Here is a 13863-nt window from a genome sequence, read left to right as displayed (position 1 = left end):
CCAATCAGCAGCGCTCAGTAATTGGTTGGTCATTAGTTCAGATTAATTGGGTAGTTTTTATGTTGCTGCATAAAAAAAAGAACCTCACCAGGTTTTGGAGGTTCAGTAATAGTAAAAGCATTTAAATGGCAGCTGAGGACGGCATATGTAGCAGGATGGAGAAACTAAGGTAAATTTATAATCAAAAGAATAGAAGACCTATATAAAATTCAAATTTCTACACTAAATCTTACAGGTATAACCATGGGTTACCTCAAATCCTGATATTGGGGCTATTAACCCATAAAAAGCAGAGGATGATTTAATTTTCTCACTGTCTGTCATTGTTTTCTGGAAATCATAACTGTTTGGAGCCTGAACTTGTGGAATTTATGTAAAACATGTTCAAATGTGGGGGAAAAAAATCTAAATAGTGGAGGAACGCAATATATCTGACCAAATCATCAGCTGGTAAGGCGCAATAAACTCTGAGTAGATACAAACTAAACAAACTGGATAGGAGATGCTTAAAGGAATACTTTGAGTTATTTATTTTAAGTATGATTATAATGTGAGGTTATAAGTTGTCAATTTCTTACCTGCAGAAGATGTTTCTCTGAATGGTAAACAGAAGTTTGGCCCAAACAAGCAAGCTAAGAGTGAATCAAGGTGGAGCAGTTAAAGTGGACTTCTGCTGTCTCCACACTAACACCATCAACACACATTTGCATCAAAAAGTTGCAGGCTATGGTCATTTAAACCTAAAATAAGGGCTTTTGAGCAGTACTGTTAGAACAAGTTGAAAATGCAACGTGTTAAGATGCCGTTGGCTGAGAATCTCAGCGGTATAGATGGAGGAGCTGGGAACAGGGCAAAAACTGTTGAACTGTCTACAGAAAATACATTTTATATTACCGTGACCTCAGAGGGTGCTGAGCAAAGAAAAAAAAAGTTCCTGCTCCAAAGTCTAAAATGTTCAGATTTACCTGAAATCTGCAGCTTTGGACATGGACACTTCCACTTCCCTTCAAAATAAGAGCTAGACAATAAAATGTTGACGTCATTAGATGTTCTAACAGAAAAAAATATCCTAAACACACATCAAAACTAGTCTGGGAATAAATAAAGGCTGATGGGGTGTTCCTTTTGCCTCAGAGGTCGGTACAAACAAGTTGCAGATTACATCATCTCCACCTTTCTGTGTTCTGGTTTCTCTTGTTGGACAGTAGGGAAAAAAAACATGGACGCTCGGACTGTTGTTAAAACAATAACAATGACCATTACGCTGTTCTAGGCGGTATTTTAAACATCCCGTCTGATGAACACTGAAAGGCAGCACCGGTTTGACTGACTAAATGTCACATAAATAACAGAGAGCTGCTGTAAACAAAGTTTGAAGTTTTACTCAATGCTGCTGCGAGTAGCAGACATCATGGATGCAGAAGTCGGGATCATCCTGTTGCTCCGAGTTTCCGACTCGTCATACCGACTTTAGGGGCTGTTCCAGGTAAATTTTCTGAGAATCTTGACTTCCAAGGACAAATGGAACGCACTATGACATCAGACTTCTAGAAAACCTAAAAATGAATTTAATTTCATATTTGTTTCCGCTAATTTTTTTTTTAAATGAATGGAACTAAATCCTTTTATTAGAAAAATAGATATGTTACTCTTTAAAGTAAATCAGAGTTTCTGGATACTCTGTATTAGGGACTATATATGTAATCTGGTCTGGGAACATCTGGGATCCCCCAGAATGAACTGGAGGATGTCACTAGGGAGAGGGATGTCTGGGGTTCCTTCCCAGACCGGTTGCCCCTGTAAGCCGGTCTCAGCTCAGCAGACGCCGATGGATGGATTGATGGATGGAGGATTCCTCTCTCTATACTCCAGCCTGTGAAATCTGGTTCAACAAGTCAAGAAGTGCTCTGTTGTTGGTAAAAGTATCAAAAGCAAGGATGCCGAGGCACCAGTGATTTGATTAGAAGCTATTATTATGACATTTTTTACTCCCAAAATAAACGTACTTAAATTGATGATTTGATTTTTACCAAACCTTTCCGTATTGGATTTATGCTGTTGTAATAAAAGGTAAATTTATGTTAATGCGTTATCCACAAGTTTACAGGAGGTGTTGATAAGTGTATCTCATGCCGTATTTGGAGACCAGCGTGGATAACTGAAAGAAAAAAGGGATTCAGCTGCCTGCTGGTATCAAGGAAGCATCTATCGACATATCTCATAATCCAATTAGGTTAATCTGTGCAGGCCTGAATGTGTGAATAGAACACATTGTGACTTGCTGCTGGGAAAAAAGAAGGAACAAAGAAATGCAGACATAACCAGGCTGACAGGAAAAGTTTAGTTCTTTATTTAGCTGAATATAAAGTGAGGTTTGCAGGCAGAGAGTCAGAACAGGATGTTATCAGAGGGCAAGCGCTGAACAACAAATGGCACAACAACCTGACAACCAGCTCGAGCAAGGTGCCAGGCATCTGTACTCTGGGGATGATTAGATAATGGGAAAAAAAGGCCAAGGAGATGTAGGAGGGAGGTGACTGGAATCATGAGGATAGTCTGAGGACATCTAGTGGCTGTTACAGAGTACGACAACAGGGACAGATGGAGAACCCGCAGGGCTGGGAGGTTTGGAATGGGCTGCTAGGCTGATCACCAAGTGCTTTAGCAAGTATGACATGTTTGAAATAATAAAGCTTTACTCATCCTAAACTCATGATGCACTGCAGGAAAACCCTGCACTGCTCCTCACGTTAAAACCGATACAGCCACAACTAAACCCACCTGTCCATGTATGCCCTCTTCTCTGCTTTAATGTTCTAGTTTTCAGATAAACTGATTTTGCGTTTTCATTAATTATAGCCCAGAATGATCAAAAATCATCTACATAACTTGAAATATATCATCCTGTTTGGGATTAATCGATGTAATCTATGCACTTTTGGATTACTAACATCTATGACCTTTCAGTACCTGCATGATGCTATTTTAATGAATGGTAATCTGCCAGATGCTGCACAAAACACACAAAACTCCTTCATGCAGTATTGAGAACAGTTTTTAATAATAAATGTTTAAGGGTGATGCTTTTTGCCCTATCAGAGCTTTTACACGAAGATGAGTCCCAACATTTTTAACCTTCAAACAAACATCCTGACCCGTTTGGTCCAAATAAGAGCAAACACCAAACCACACAGACATTGGTAATCAAACATACACGGGTGTCAGAACCACAATGCTGACACTAACAGCTCAAACCAATCCAATCACTGATAAACAGTGAAAAGAGGCTAATCCAAAGCACCCCCTAAAATGACGGATTCACTTTGATGTGATTAATACGATCACATAAAAAATGGATCGAGAGAACTGCCAAAAAAAGTAACGGGTACGTTCATTGAAGAAGAACAAATCAAAGCCGTAGCATGCAGGAATTACTAGAGTGCACCGAGGAAGACCAATGGGATTAAGATATACACGGACATGAATGAAGTGTCTGCCTCCAGCCTGAGCTGCAGGCTGCATCGATTCACTGACTGCCCTCCATGGCTGCACCCAACCTGTCCACCTGACATCCTCCCAGCTGCTGCCCATTAGCTCATTAGTGTTGGTGCATGAGGGCTCGTTTTCCTGTCGCAGCTGTGGAATAGTTCTACAGCGCATGGTTCATTTTTCCCACCCACTACAATTAGAGCTGCGGAAGGAATGAAGGGATGAATGAAAGAATGTTAGTCTGTTGCTGCATCTCGAAATCCAGGTCCAGCTTTACATGTTGAGGCGTCGCAGATATTCATCAGCAGATCTGCAACATGTAAAAACTTTTTGTGTATCCAAGGACGTCAGCTACAACACCACTGGAAGACTTTAGCTGTTTTATTATTTTAGTTTGAATTCTGTAGGTGACCAAGTTAATTAGTCATTGTAGAATATTTTTACATGTGTTGAGTGTTGGATTTCAGCCCAAAAATACCTATTTTTTTAAAAAAAAGAATGATAATTTCTTAGATTTATACTCAGTGTGTAGAATACAATGAATTCAGTGTAATTCAACTTTATTCATAAAGTGCAAATTCACAACACAGGTCATCCCAAGGCACTTTGCAGAGTCAAATTAAACCAAATCCTCCTGACAGACATTTTAGTATATTTTAGTATCAAATAAAGAATTCAATTCAATTTCCAGAAGTGTTTTTGACAATGATGGGATATTAATGTTTGTGTTGTCTGGTCCGCTCATTACAACCAAATAGAACTTAAAAGTCTTTTAAATTAGTGCCAAATGTCCACTAGCATTAGCGCTATTAGCTTCCCGGGTAACAATAGTGCTACAGCCCTAGTAACGCAACAACGGTAAGATTTAAAAACAATGTTTATTCGTTAGCTCTGCCATCGTTTCGTTGATGCTGTAAGTGTTATTACAGCATTAATATGGAAGATTAATGTCAGTTTAAAGGTGTTTGTGTAACTTGAGTGAACTCATCAAACTAATGTCAACACAACCAGGACGCGCTCTAAAAACACATCATCTCCAGTCGACGTCCGCTACAGCGGCCAGTTCTCCCAAGTTACCGATTCAAGTTTAATTATTTCCTGGAGAAACAATTGCATTAATAAAAACAAGTATCCTAAAGGTTATCAATTTTCACTGAGCAATTCTTTAAAATGTTATTTCCTCAAAAAATGTTTTGTTTAACTCAGGCTTTGCATTGTGAATGGGTTGAACATACAAAAAATGTTCTAAATTAGTTAAGCTAGTTTGATCTCATTCCACATTCTTTAGGATGAACTTTGGTTCTTTAACTCGGATCTGCAGTGAACCAGGATTCACTGAATCATTCTGATGATGGTTTACAATCATTTATTTGTCTTTTATTTATTTTGTGTGTACATAGTTCCTTAGCTTCTTTCTATCTTAATTTTGCGCAGTAGTTTTAGTTAAGTTTCACTAGCCCAGTAGAGCGGATTTTTTGATTGAAATATAGTGTTAATTCGGATAAACAGTTCATTTTATTTCTGTTAATAACTTCTGTTAATAAATAATGAGCTGATATTCACCAGACAATCCCTAACAGACCCAGAGTTATTTATTAAACATTAAATAACTTAAAACAGTGCGTAGTGATGTGACAAAGTGGTTCAGTTTGTGTTCACTACTTGTCCCTTATTCTTATCTCTGATTCATTTACCTTCTGTAGCTGGTCATAATGCTTAAATTTAAACATTAGTTTGCAACTTTGCTTCACTTACTATCCCGGGTTTGTTTGTGTTAGCATTATGCTGCAGTTTCCATCTATTTTTATGTTTAGCTTAAAGCTACTATTTCTGGATTATTGCTTGAACTTGTTTATTTGGTTTCAAAGTATATTCATGGTATTTGTTTTCTTTTTTTACTCACCATTGTTTGTCCCTCTGCAGCAGGTCAGGTATGGGAGGGGCCGGCCCAGTACTTCCTGCTTAAGTGTCTGGATGACGTCATTGATTGCCTGGCTGGGTTCTACCAATTAGAGGGTTTTCTTTTGAGTATTGCTTTGTTGGTTTTTCATTACAGTAACTTTTGAGTTATCTTGTATTACATGGTTTATTTTGCAGACCATTTCATTATCTAGATGAGTTTGTAGATTAGCTTTTGTTTGTTTTTTCTCCCCTGTTTAATTGTGGCTTGGTCCACTCAAGTGCAGGTGTGTTCTTAGAAGCTCACTACTTTACAGTGACACAACACATCTTTGCCCCTTCATCTTGTCTGAAAATACTTGTTTTATATTTCTCTCTTTGGTTTCTACCAAAGCATTTTGGTAAAAGCTGAGCTCTGTCTCTGGCCAGTTTCTTTTTTTATCTGCCAATTTCTTATAGATTTCCTGCTATGTTTTATTGTTCTTCTCATGACCAAGCTCCAACTTTTTTTTTTTATTATTATCAATTTCATCATGTTCAACATAAAGTGTGAAAAAAAGGCTTATTAGACTGTTAAAAATAATACTGTCAGTATTTCTCTGTACAATGTCCAATAGTTAGTGTTAACTAAAACATGCGTGAAGTTTCAACTTTTATGTTAAATCTCCAGGCTAATATTTAGTTGTATAACCACTGTGTCTGAAAAGTGTTTATTATGAGTGCTTCATGGAATGAAGGAAGTTCTCCAGCACAGGATGACTGAATATTCCACAGTTCTTCTGCACTTCCTGGTTTACCTTCAGAGTCCGAATGTTTGCTGTCAGGCCAATAACTTTTCTGTTGGATTAAGGTTATTTTATTGGACTGAGTGACTGCGTAATGGTTTTGTTCTGCTCCTTACGGGTGTGTTTGGGCTCATTGTCATGTCAAATCATCCATATCAAGGGCATTCCCTCTTTACGTTGAGGCAATGCGACCCCTTCAAGTATTCTGATGCACTCAAAGTGACCAATCATCTCTGGAATGTGATAACCTGAGCATACAGGAATTCAGCGCTGGGTGGTTGTTTGTCTCGTAGGCCCAAACGACTAATCTTTTCATCAGTCCATAAACTGTCTCACCACTTGCTGTGTTTACTTCACTGAACAGCGATCTCTTTAGCAGATATCCTTTTTTTTCTCAATAATTGTACTCTGGTGGGGTGAAGTGGTTTCCATCAATAACTTGGGTTCACACAGTCACCTTCTAAATGTCTCTGTCCTCACAGGAAGCTGTAGATCTTTGATCAGCACAGCGGCTGGGGTTTTACTATTTTGGGTATTCAACAATCCAGGGGTTTAAATAGAAGACCTGCTTGTTTTCCGACATAATCTCCTACACTACAAATACTGAGCAACATTATAAACGATAAGACATTCGTAATAAAACATCTTTTTAAGACATAGAGAACAAATCAAAAATCAAAGAGCTCCTGAAAGGTTTGAATGCATGAAAGCATTGAAGTATCATAGAGACGTTAAATGGAAAAAGATGAAAGTCAAAGTGTTTGTGAAGTGATTTTTGTTCCCCCTGCAGCTTCTGCAGCTGCCGCTGGGAAGCATTTAACTCTGCATCCGCAGCCTGTCAACAAGCTGCTGCAGAGGGTGGATGTGAGACAGAAGTTCGCTCTGCCCTCACTTCAATGAAACCTCTTTCCTTCACTTCTTCGGTTAGTTCCACTTCACCAGACGTCTGGCAGTCCCTCGTCAGATGTGCCCTTTATTGTGTAGGCGTCCGGCCAAGACGCAGGCGCCATTGTGAGACATTCCTCCAGGTGCTGATATTAGCCGGGCTGACAAGGGCGTCCAGGTCATTTACAAGAAGAGCTATTGCTTCTCGCTTTCCTGGTGTCAGTCTCAATGGGATGCAGATAGATTTCCTTGGCTGTGTTTGTTTTCTCCTCAGAAGCTGATGGGACCCTGGACAGATGGGTAAAATAATGTGTTACTGCCTGGACGTCACAGTTACTGGTTAACTTGTGCTGGACTGAATTTATTCACACTGTCTCTTAGATACTCTATAGGTTAAGCTGTAATATCGGAGAATTAAGATCAACTTTGACGGCTTAAATGTTTAGTTGCATGATTATTTAGACGTAAACATGTTAAGGATATTTCTGAGCTCTGGCGGTAATGACCACATTTCACCTGGGATGTTTCTACAGCAGCCAGGGGATGGCTGTGGTCAGAGTCGTCATTAAAAGGCCTTTAATGGCTGTCTGAGGAAGCCATTATCTTTCTGAAACTGATTAATTAAAACCTAATCTACTCATCAAACCTCTTATTATCACTATTAAATTTCATTATGACACTGCATCGAACAGGGAACCTGCCTAAACATCCGGCCTTACTGGAGGAATAAACAACGTGGGAAGAATATGAAATGAAAGTCAGGAGAGGGCAAGGTCACCAGAAAAACTGCTCTTATTGTTGTAAGGAGACCAGAATATAACCAGTTTACATGTTCCGAATTATAATTGGGGATGACAATGATCTGGATTCTTCTTCTTCTTCATGTGGGTGTCTTTATAGATGTGATAACAGCAGCAGTGGCTATGCAATAGGCGCTGCAAACATAAATTATGAAATACAAAGTGATTATCACATCTCCTCTGTCATAAAATGAGTCTAACTTTTCATTTTTCACCGTTCCTGTTCCATTTCATCAACAATATTACATTTTATTTAAAAGCGCCTTTCAGAGCACTCAAGGACACTGTACAGAAAAAGCGGCATAATAACAATAAAGATTGAACAACAAACAGCAGAATTGACAACAAACCGACAATCACAGAGAGTATGCACTTGTGAACAGATGGGTTGTGAGTTTAGACTTGAACTGGTAGCGGGGGCTGGTGGTGTGGATGTCTGGATGGACAGAGACCCAGAGTTTGGGAGCAGAAGTTCGGACTGGGATCACGTAATGAAATAAGGTGTTTCTGAAAATAATGCGATCAGATTAATTCTGAAACACTTATGGAGGAATTTTTGAGGAAGGCCAAAGAGAAGAGAGACCATGGATAAGAACTGATGCAGAGTGAGGGGGAAGGGAGGGATGAAGGCGAATAATGTTGCGTAGAATAAATAGGCAGAATGAATGTTACATTGTATTATATTGATATGTTTGGTATTTTGGGTTTATCTTCAGTAATTCTTGTGTAGGTCTCCTATTTTTAACGTTTCAATGCAGAGGGATGCCAGACAAATGAGTGTGTATGTATCTTTAGAAACCTTTGGCTTCTGTGTAACTTCATGCTGGTCTCTAATTGGTTACTTAAAGATTCCTCTGGGGGTGCAGCTCTTTGGGGCCATGGCCAATCAGGGATTTTTGTGTCATCCTTTAGCCAATAAGATTAATCAGTGACAGTTACACCACTGCCAGCTAAGCTGAGCAAGCCACTCAAACACGTGAATGTCAATGGAAGAGTCCAACAACAACAACACAACAGGATAGAAGGACAAAGTGAAAGAGAATTTGGTGATTTAGTTACAAAATAAAGATTCACAAGGCTTTTTCTGAAGGAAGAAAAGTGGATAAAGGAATTTAGACTAGACGGGCCCGACTTGCAGCAGGGAAGTGACCATGGACAGATTTATTTTAAGTAGGATTTCTGTTTGTGCTGTAATCACCACCCTCAAAAATAAAGGGATAAATACATAAAGATCACCAGCCACCACTGGATATGAAAAGTAAATGTTTTTGTCCCTTTTCCAGAATGAATAAACATCAACACAAGCCTCATTGTGTACTGCTGTAGGGAAGTTTATCTTCTTCTAAACATGAAATCTTTTTACATCTGGAATGAGGTTTTCAGTAGAACAATTTTTGCAGTGACCAACTTGAGAGGGATACTGGCTTTATGGTCAGAATCCCACAGACTGCCACTCTGGATCCTGAAGAAAGACCTTTAGCCCCAGAATGCTCCCTGGTCACTGCCCAGTGGCAGCCTACTGCTCCCTAAAGCTGCAATCTTCAACTGCAGTAATTGAGGTTTGGTGTCCTGCAACTTTTAAAATATGTCTCTTCTTCAATATTTAGTCAAATAATCAGGTCATTAGCAGGACCCTGGAGAACTTGACTATACTGAGGAGGTAATTCACCCATTTTATTCTGCTGATTTGGATCAGGGATGTGAAAGTTACAGGACACCAGACCTTGGGCATCGGAATTGAAAACGCCTGGCCTAAAGGATGGGTTATGTAGAGGACATGTGTTGTACCATAATGCAATGTTTTAAATTATTTAATGTTTAATAAGTAACTCTGGGTCTGTTAGGTATCGTCTGGTAAATATCAGCCCAAACAGCTGATATCAGGACAATAGTTGAAAGGAATGATTTGAGCACTGGTGTTCTTTTAACAGCAAACTCTGCACACATATACAATAAATGAGTAGCAACTTCTCTTCAAGTTCAAGAATTTATTAACAGAAATTAAATATCTAGAGAACATTACGATAGAATGCTGATAATCTGAATTAACACTATATTTCATTCAACAAATCCTCTCTACTAGGCTAGTGAAGCTTAACTAAAACTGCTATGCAAAACAAAAAGGAGGCTAGCCAACTATGTACACACAAAATATACAAAAACACAAATAAATGGTTGAAAATCATCATCAGAATGATTCAGTGAATCCTGGTTCACTGCAGATCTGAGTTAAAGAACCAAAGTTCATCTCAAAGAATGTGGAATGAGATCAAAGTAGCTTGACTAATTTAGAAAAACATTTGGTATGTTTCAACCCAATCACAGTGCAAAGCCTGAGTTATATAAAACATTATTTGAGAAAGTAAAATTTTAAAGAATGATTTTCTCAGTGAAAATCAATGCCTCCAGGACACCTGACCCCAATAATGCAATTATTTCTCCAAGAAATAATATCAATGGGTAACTTGGGGGAGCTAGTCTCTGCAGCGGACGACGACCGGAAATGATGATCACATCCTGGTTGTGTTGACATTAGTTTGATGAGTTCAGCCAAGTTACACATAAACACCATTAAATCGACACTAATCTTCCATATTAATGCTGTAATAACGCTCATAGCATCATCAAAATGATGGCGGGGCTAAATGAACAAACATTATGTTCAAATCGAACCATTGTTGCGTTTACTAACCCCCCCCCCCCCCCCCCCCCCCCCCCCCAGCCACTCGGGCGGGGCAGCTGAAGCAGTCCCTTACATTTATTGAGGCCTTACAGCCTGATCTTACGTTGTTTTCCTGTGGCTGATTTCACAACACATGTCATTGTAATGCACAAAAGGTTGCATTGACAAATACTTCTGCACAGACCTTTCAGTGTTCTTATCTCTCAATTTTCTTATGCGCACAGTGACGCTGACTTCCTAAAAGTACAAAATCAGACACAGGATTATCGTTGGAGAGAAAAAGCTATTTGATTTGAGAAAATATTTAAAAAATCCACTTTTAGACTATCATCTCCTTGCATTAACCTAATTAGATAACAGCTACATCAGACCCAAGCTGATGAGTATTCTAGAGGCAAAGAATAGTCTTTGCCTCTAGACCGTCATTACGTTTGAATTGATTGCCCATGGATGCTCTTCCTAGATCTCTTATACAGGCTGCTGCCAACAAAGCTGTAGCTACTCAAGATTATTACAATCATGTTAATGAGCTCATTTATTGTTTATTTGACTGTTATTAGCTAATTCAGATCAGAATTGCTATACACATACAGATAAAACCAGACATTTAAATACACTGTTTAAAAGGCTACACAACACAGTTTAACTGACTGACATAAACTGTTCATATGGGTCAGTTTGGATGGCAAAACTCTTATAGATTTGCCAAACACCAGAATAATGAGATTATTTTTCAGATATTATTGAACCGTCTTCAAATTCAGAAGTTTGAATACATTACCTCAGTATGTGGTAGGACTGTCAGGTATGCAGTTCCATGCTGTGGAGGTGTGTTGTTCTTGCCTTTCTCCAGCAGGATGTGACAGGAGGATGCCGGCCACAGGTGTTTCCCATCCAAGCCAATTAGGAGGAGCATTTCCTGCGGCTGGAGACAGATGGCTGTTGTCAGAGCATCAGCTCAGCCAGAGTGGTACCTGACCAGATCCTAGCTCCAAGTCTCTCCCTGATTCCTGGTTCCCCTAGACTAATTCCTTGTTCCTCTCTCAGGTTAATCCTTGGTCCAGTCTGGCTACACCAAGAACTCCTCCAAGAAAGAAAATCCACTTCACTGGCAGTTCTGAATCCCAAGAGCTTCCTGGCACTCCAGTTGACTGCAGCTCCTCTGACTTTTCTGGCATCCTGGGCTTCAACCACCATCTGGCCGGTCCACCCTCCACCACATTAACCACTACCTTCCCTCCGGTTCATCATCCAGTCTGGAAACCAGCCTCTACTGCACTATTTTGCTGATCTGCTTGCTGCCGGGGCTCACTTCTATCCTTTCACTTCCCCCACAGAGCCTTCCCAGTCGGCCAACCCTTGATTCACATTTCCCCATCAAACCAAACTTTAATAAACCAGTTACATTAAACTGCTGTCTCCATGTTTCTTGCTTCTGGGTCAATCATGTAATGTGTAAACATGATAAGAATTGGCTTTTAAATTGTATGAATTGCTCATATTCCCGTTTTCTACTTTTGCTTCTGTTCGGGGGTTGATTCAGACATTTCCCACCAAAACGTGTTTATCTCTGGGATACATAATCTCTCTTTGTCTGTCTTGAATGTCAATTCAATCCAATCGTATAGATAGATCCCAAGTCAATTACCTACATCCCAGTAAGCAAACAGACAAATTCAGTTTATTATTCAAACTGGTTAAAAGTTTTCTATCTCAGGAAACTCGTAGGTTTGCATCTAGTCATTGACTTGCAGCATTAACTCCAGTTGGATGAACTTGGGGCCACAGTGGACAATCACCCGTATTGAGTCGTGGACTTTGCAGCAATCCCTCATACTGAGCAAGCATGAAGCGACAGTGGAGAGGAAAACTCCCCTTTAACAGGAAGAAACCTCCAGCAGAACCAGAACCAGTGTTAATGGCCATCTGCCTCGACCCACTGGGGGTTAGAGAAGACAGAGCAGAGATACAAAAAGAGCAGAGAAGCACTGATCCAGGGGGACTTTCAATGTGAAAGAAAAGTAAAAGGCAGTCTAGGAGAGAAACACAACTAAGCAGATAAAGTGAAGTTTTTAAGTCTAGAGGATGAAAAGCTGCGGTTCAGGCTGCAGAAAGGACACAAACCTTGCGAGAACAAACCTTCCTGCTGTCCTCTCTATTGTTATCCCTCATAGATGATTAAAAAACAGCTATGGTTTTTGTTTTTAGGACAAAACCCGTTAAATATCCTATTTCATAGTGTTTCTGTGTTGCAGTTTTGTTTACACTAGTCTAGTTAGTGCAAGTTGGTGCGGTGATTTTATTCTAAAATTCACCAGAACATTCTCCTGTCTAACACCCAACTTTTCCTGTTTGGGTCTTTTCTGGACTTTTATCCAGGGTCTGTCGTAATATCTGGCCAAACTTCCTTCTTGATTTTTTGCAGTGCCGCACGGCCTCGGTAACCAGACCCGGACATTAGGAGGGGAGCAACTGGACTGAGATATACAGGGGGAATCTTTCTGCATTTAAAGGCAACACAGTAAAGAACAAACAAACAATCACAAGAAGATAAAGGGGGGGGGGGGGGGGGTACAGGCCTTAAAACACAGAACCATACTGTAAATGAGCCAAAGTAATCCTCAAACCTGGACTATGTGTCTGAAAAATCATTTTCTGTCCCTTCTTTTTGATGAACGTCCTACTTGAAATCTTGGACAAACCAGGCCCGCTGCTTGAGACATTGGTTGCTAAAACAACAAACCACACGTTTTTCTTTCAAGGGTGGAATTGTTTATTTGGTGTTTATTGAACGTACAGGAGAAGTAACAAACCAGATAATCAATGCCACTACTGTCCTGCTGCAGCCGCACTGCACCAGCCCTTATTGTTCTTGCATCAACTTCAAGTTTAAAAGGCTTAGATAGTTTACTTTCCTCTGACTGAAGACGTTTTTAGAATGTTAGGGAATTTAAGCTTTAATCCTTTTCAGTCATTAGTGCAACCACTGAGGCATTCTTCATTATTAAATGCACTTCCTCTTGCAGTGCTTCTCCTCTCCCCTGCTCTTCTTCTAGAGGTCCTCTATGGATTGACAGTAATATGAACCAGTTGTGACAATAATCAATACTCCCTGGGCGAGGTCCAAACATTGCTTCTGATTCACGCGGACACGGATGCCTTCTGATGCTGCAGGTCAAAGTTTAATCTGATTGAGGAAGGTAAAGGAGAGGGAGATGAAGGTGATAAGAACTGACTGTATCTGCTCCAAATCTAAAGAATGAACAATACAAAGCCCCACCACCAGAATATCAAACCCAAAACAAACAAGTAGAAACACTAG

The sequence above is a fragment of the Fundulus heteroclitus genome, chromosome 11 (genome assembly GCF_011125445.2).
Source record: "Fundulus heteroclitus isolate FHET01 chromosome 11, MU-UCD_Fhet_4.1, whole genome shotgun sequence".
Taxonomy (NCBI): domain Eukaryota; kingdom Metazoa; phylum Chordata; class Actinopteri; order Cyprinodontiformes; family Fundulidae; genus Fundulus; species Fundulus heteroclitus.
This window is presented reverse-complemented; position numbering follows the sequence as displayed.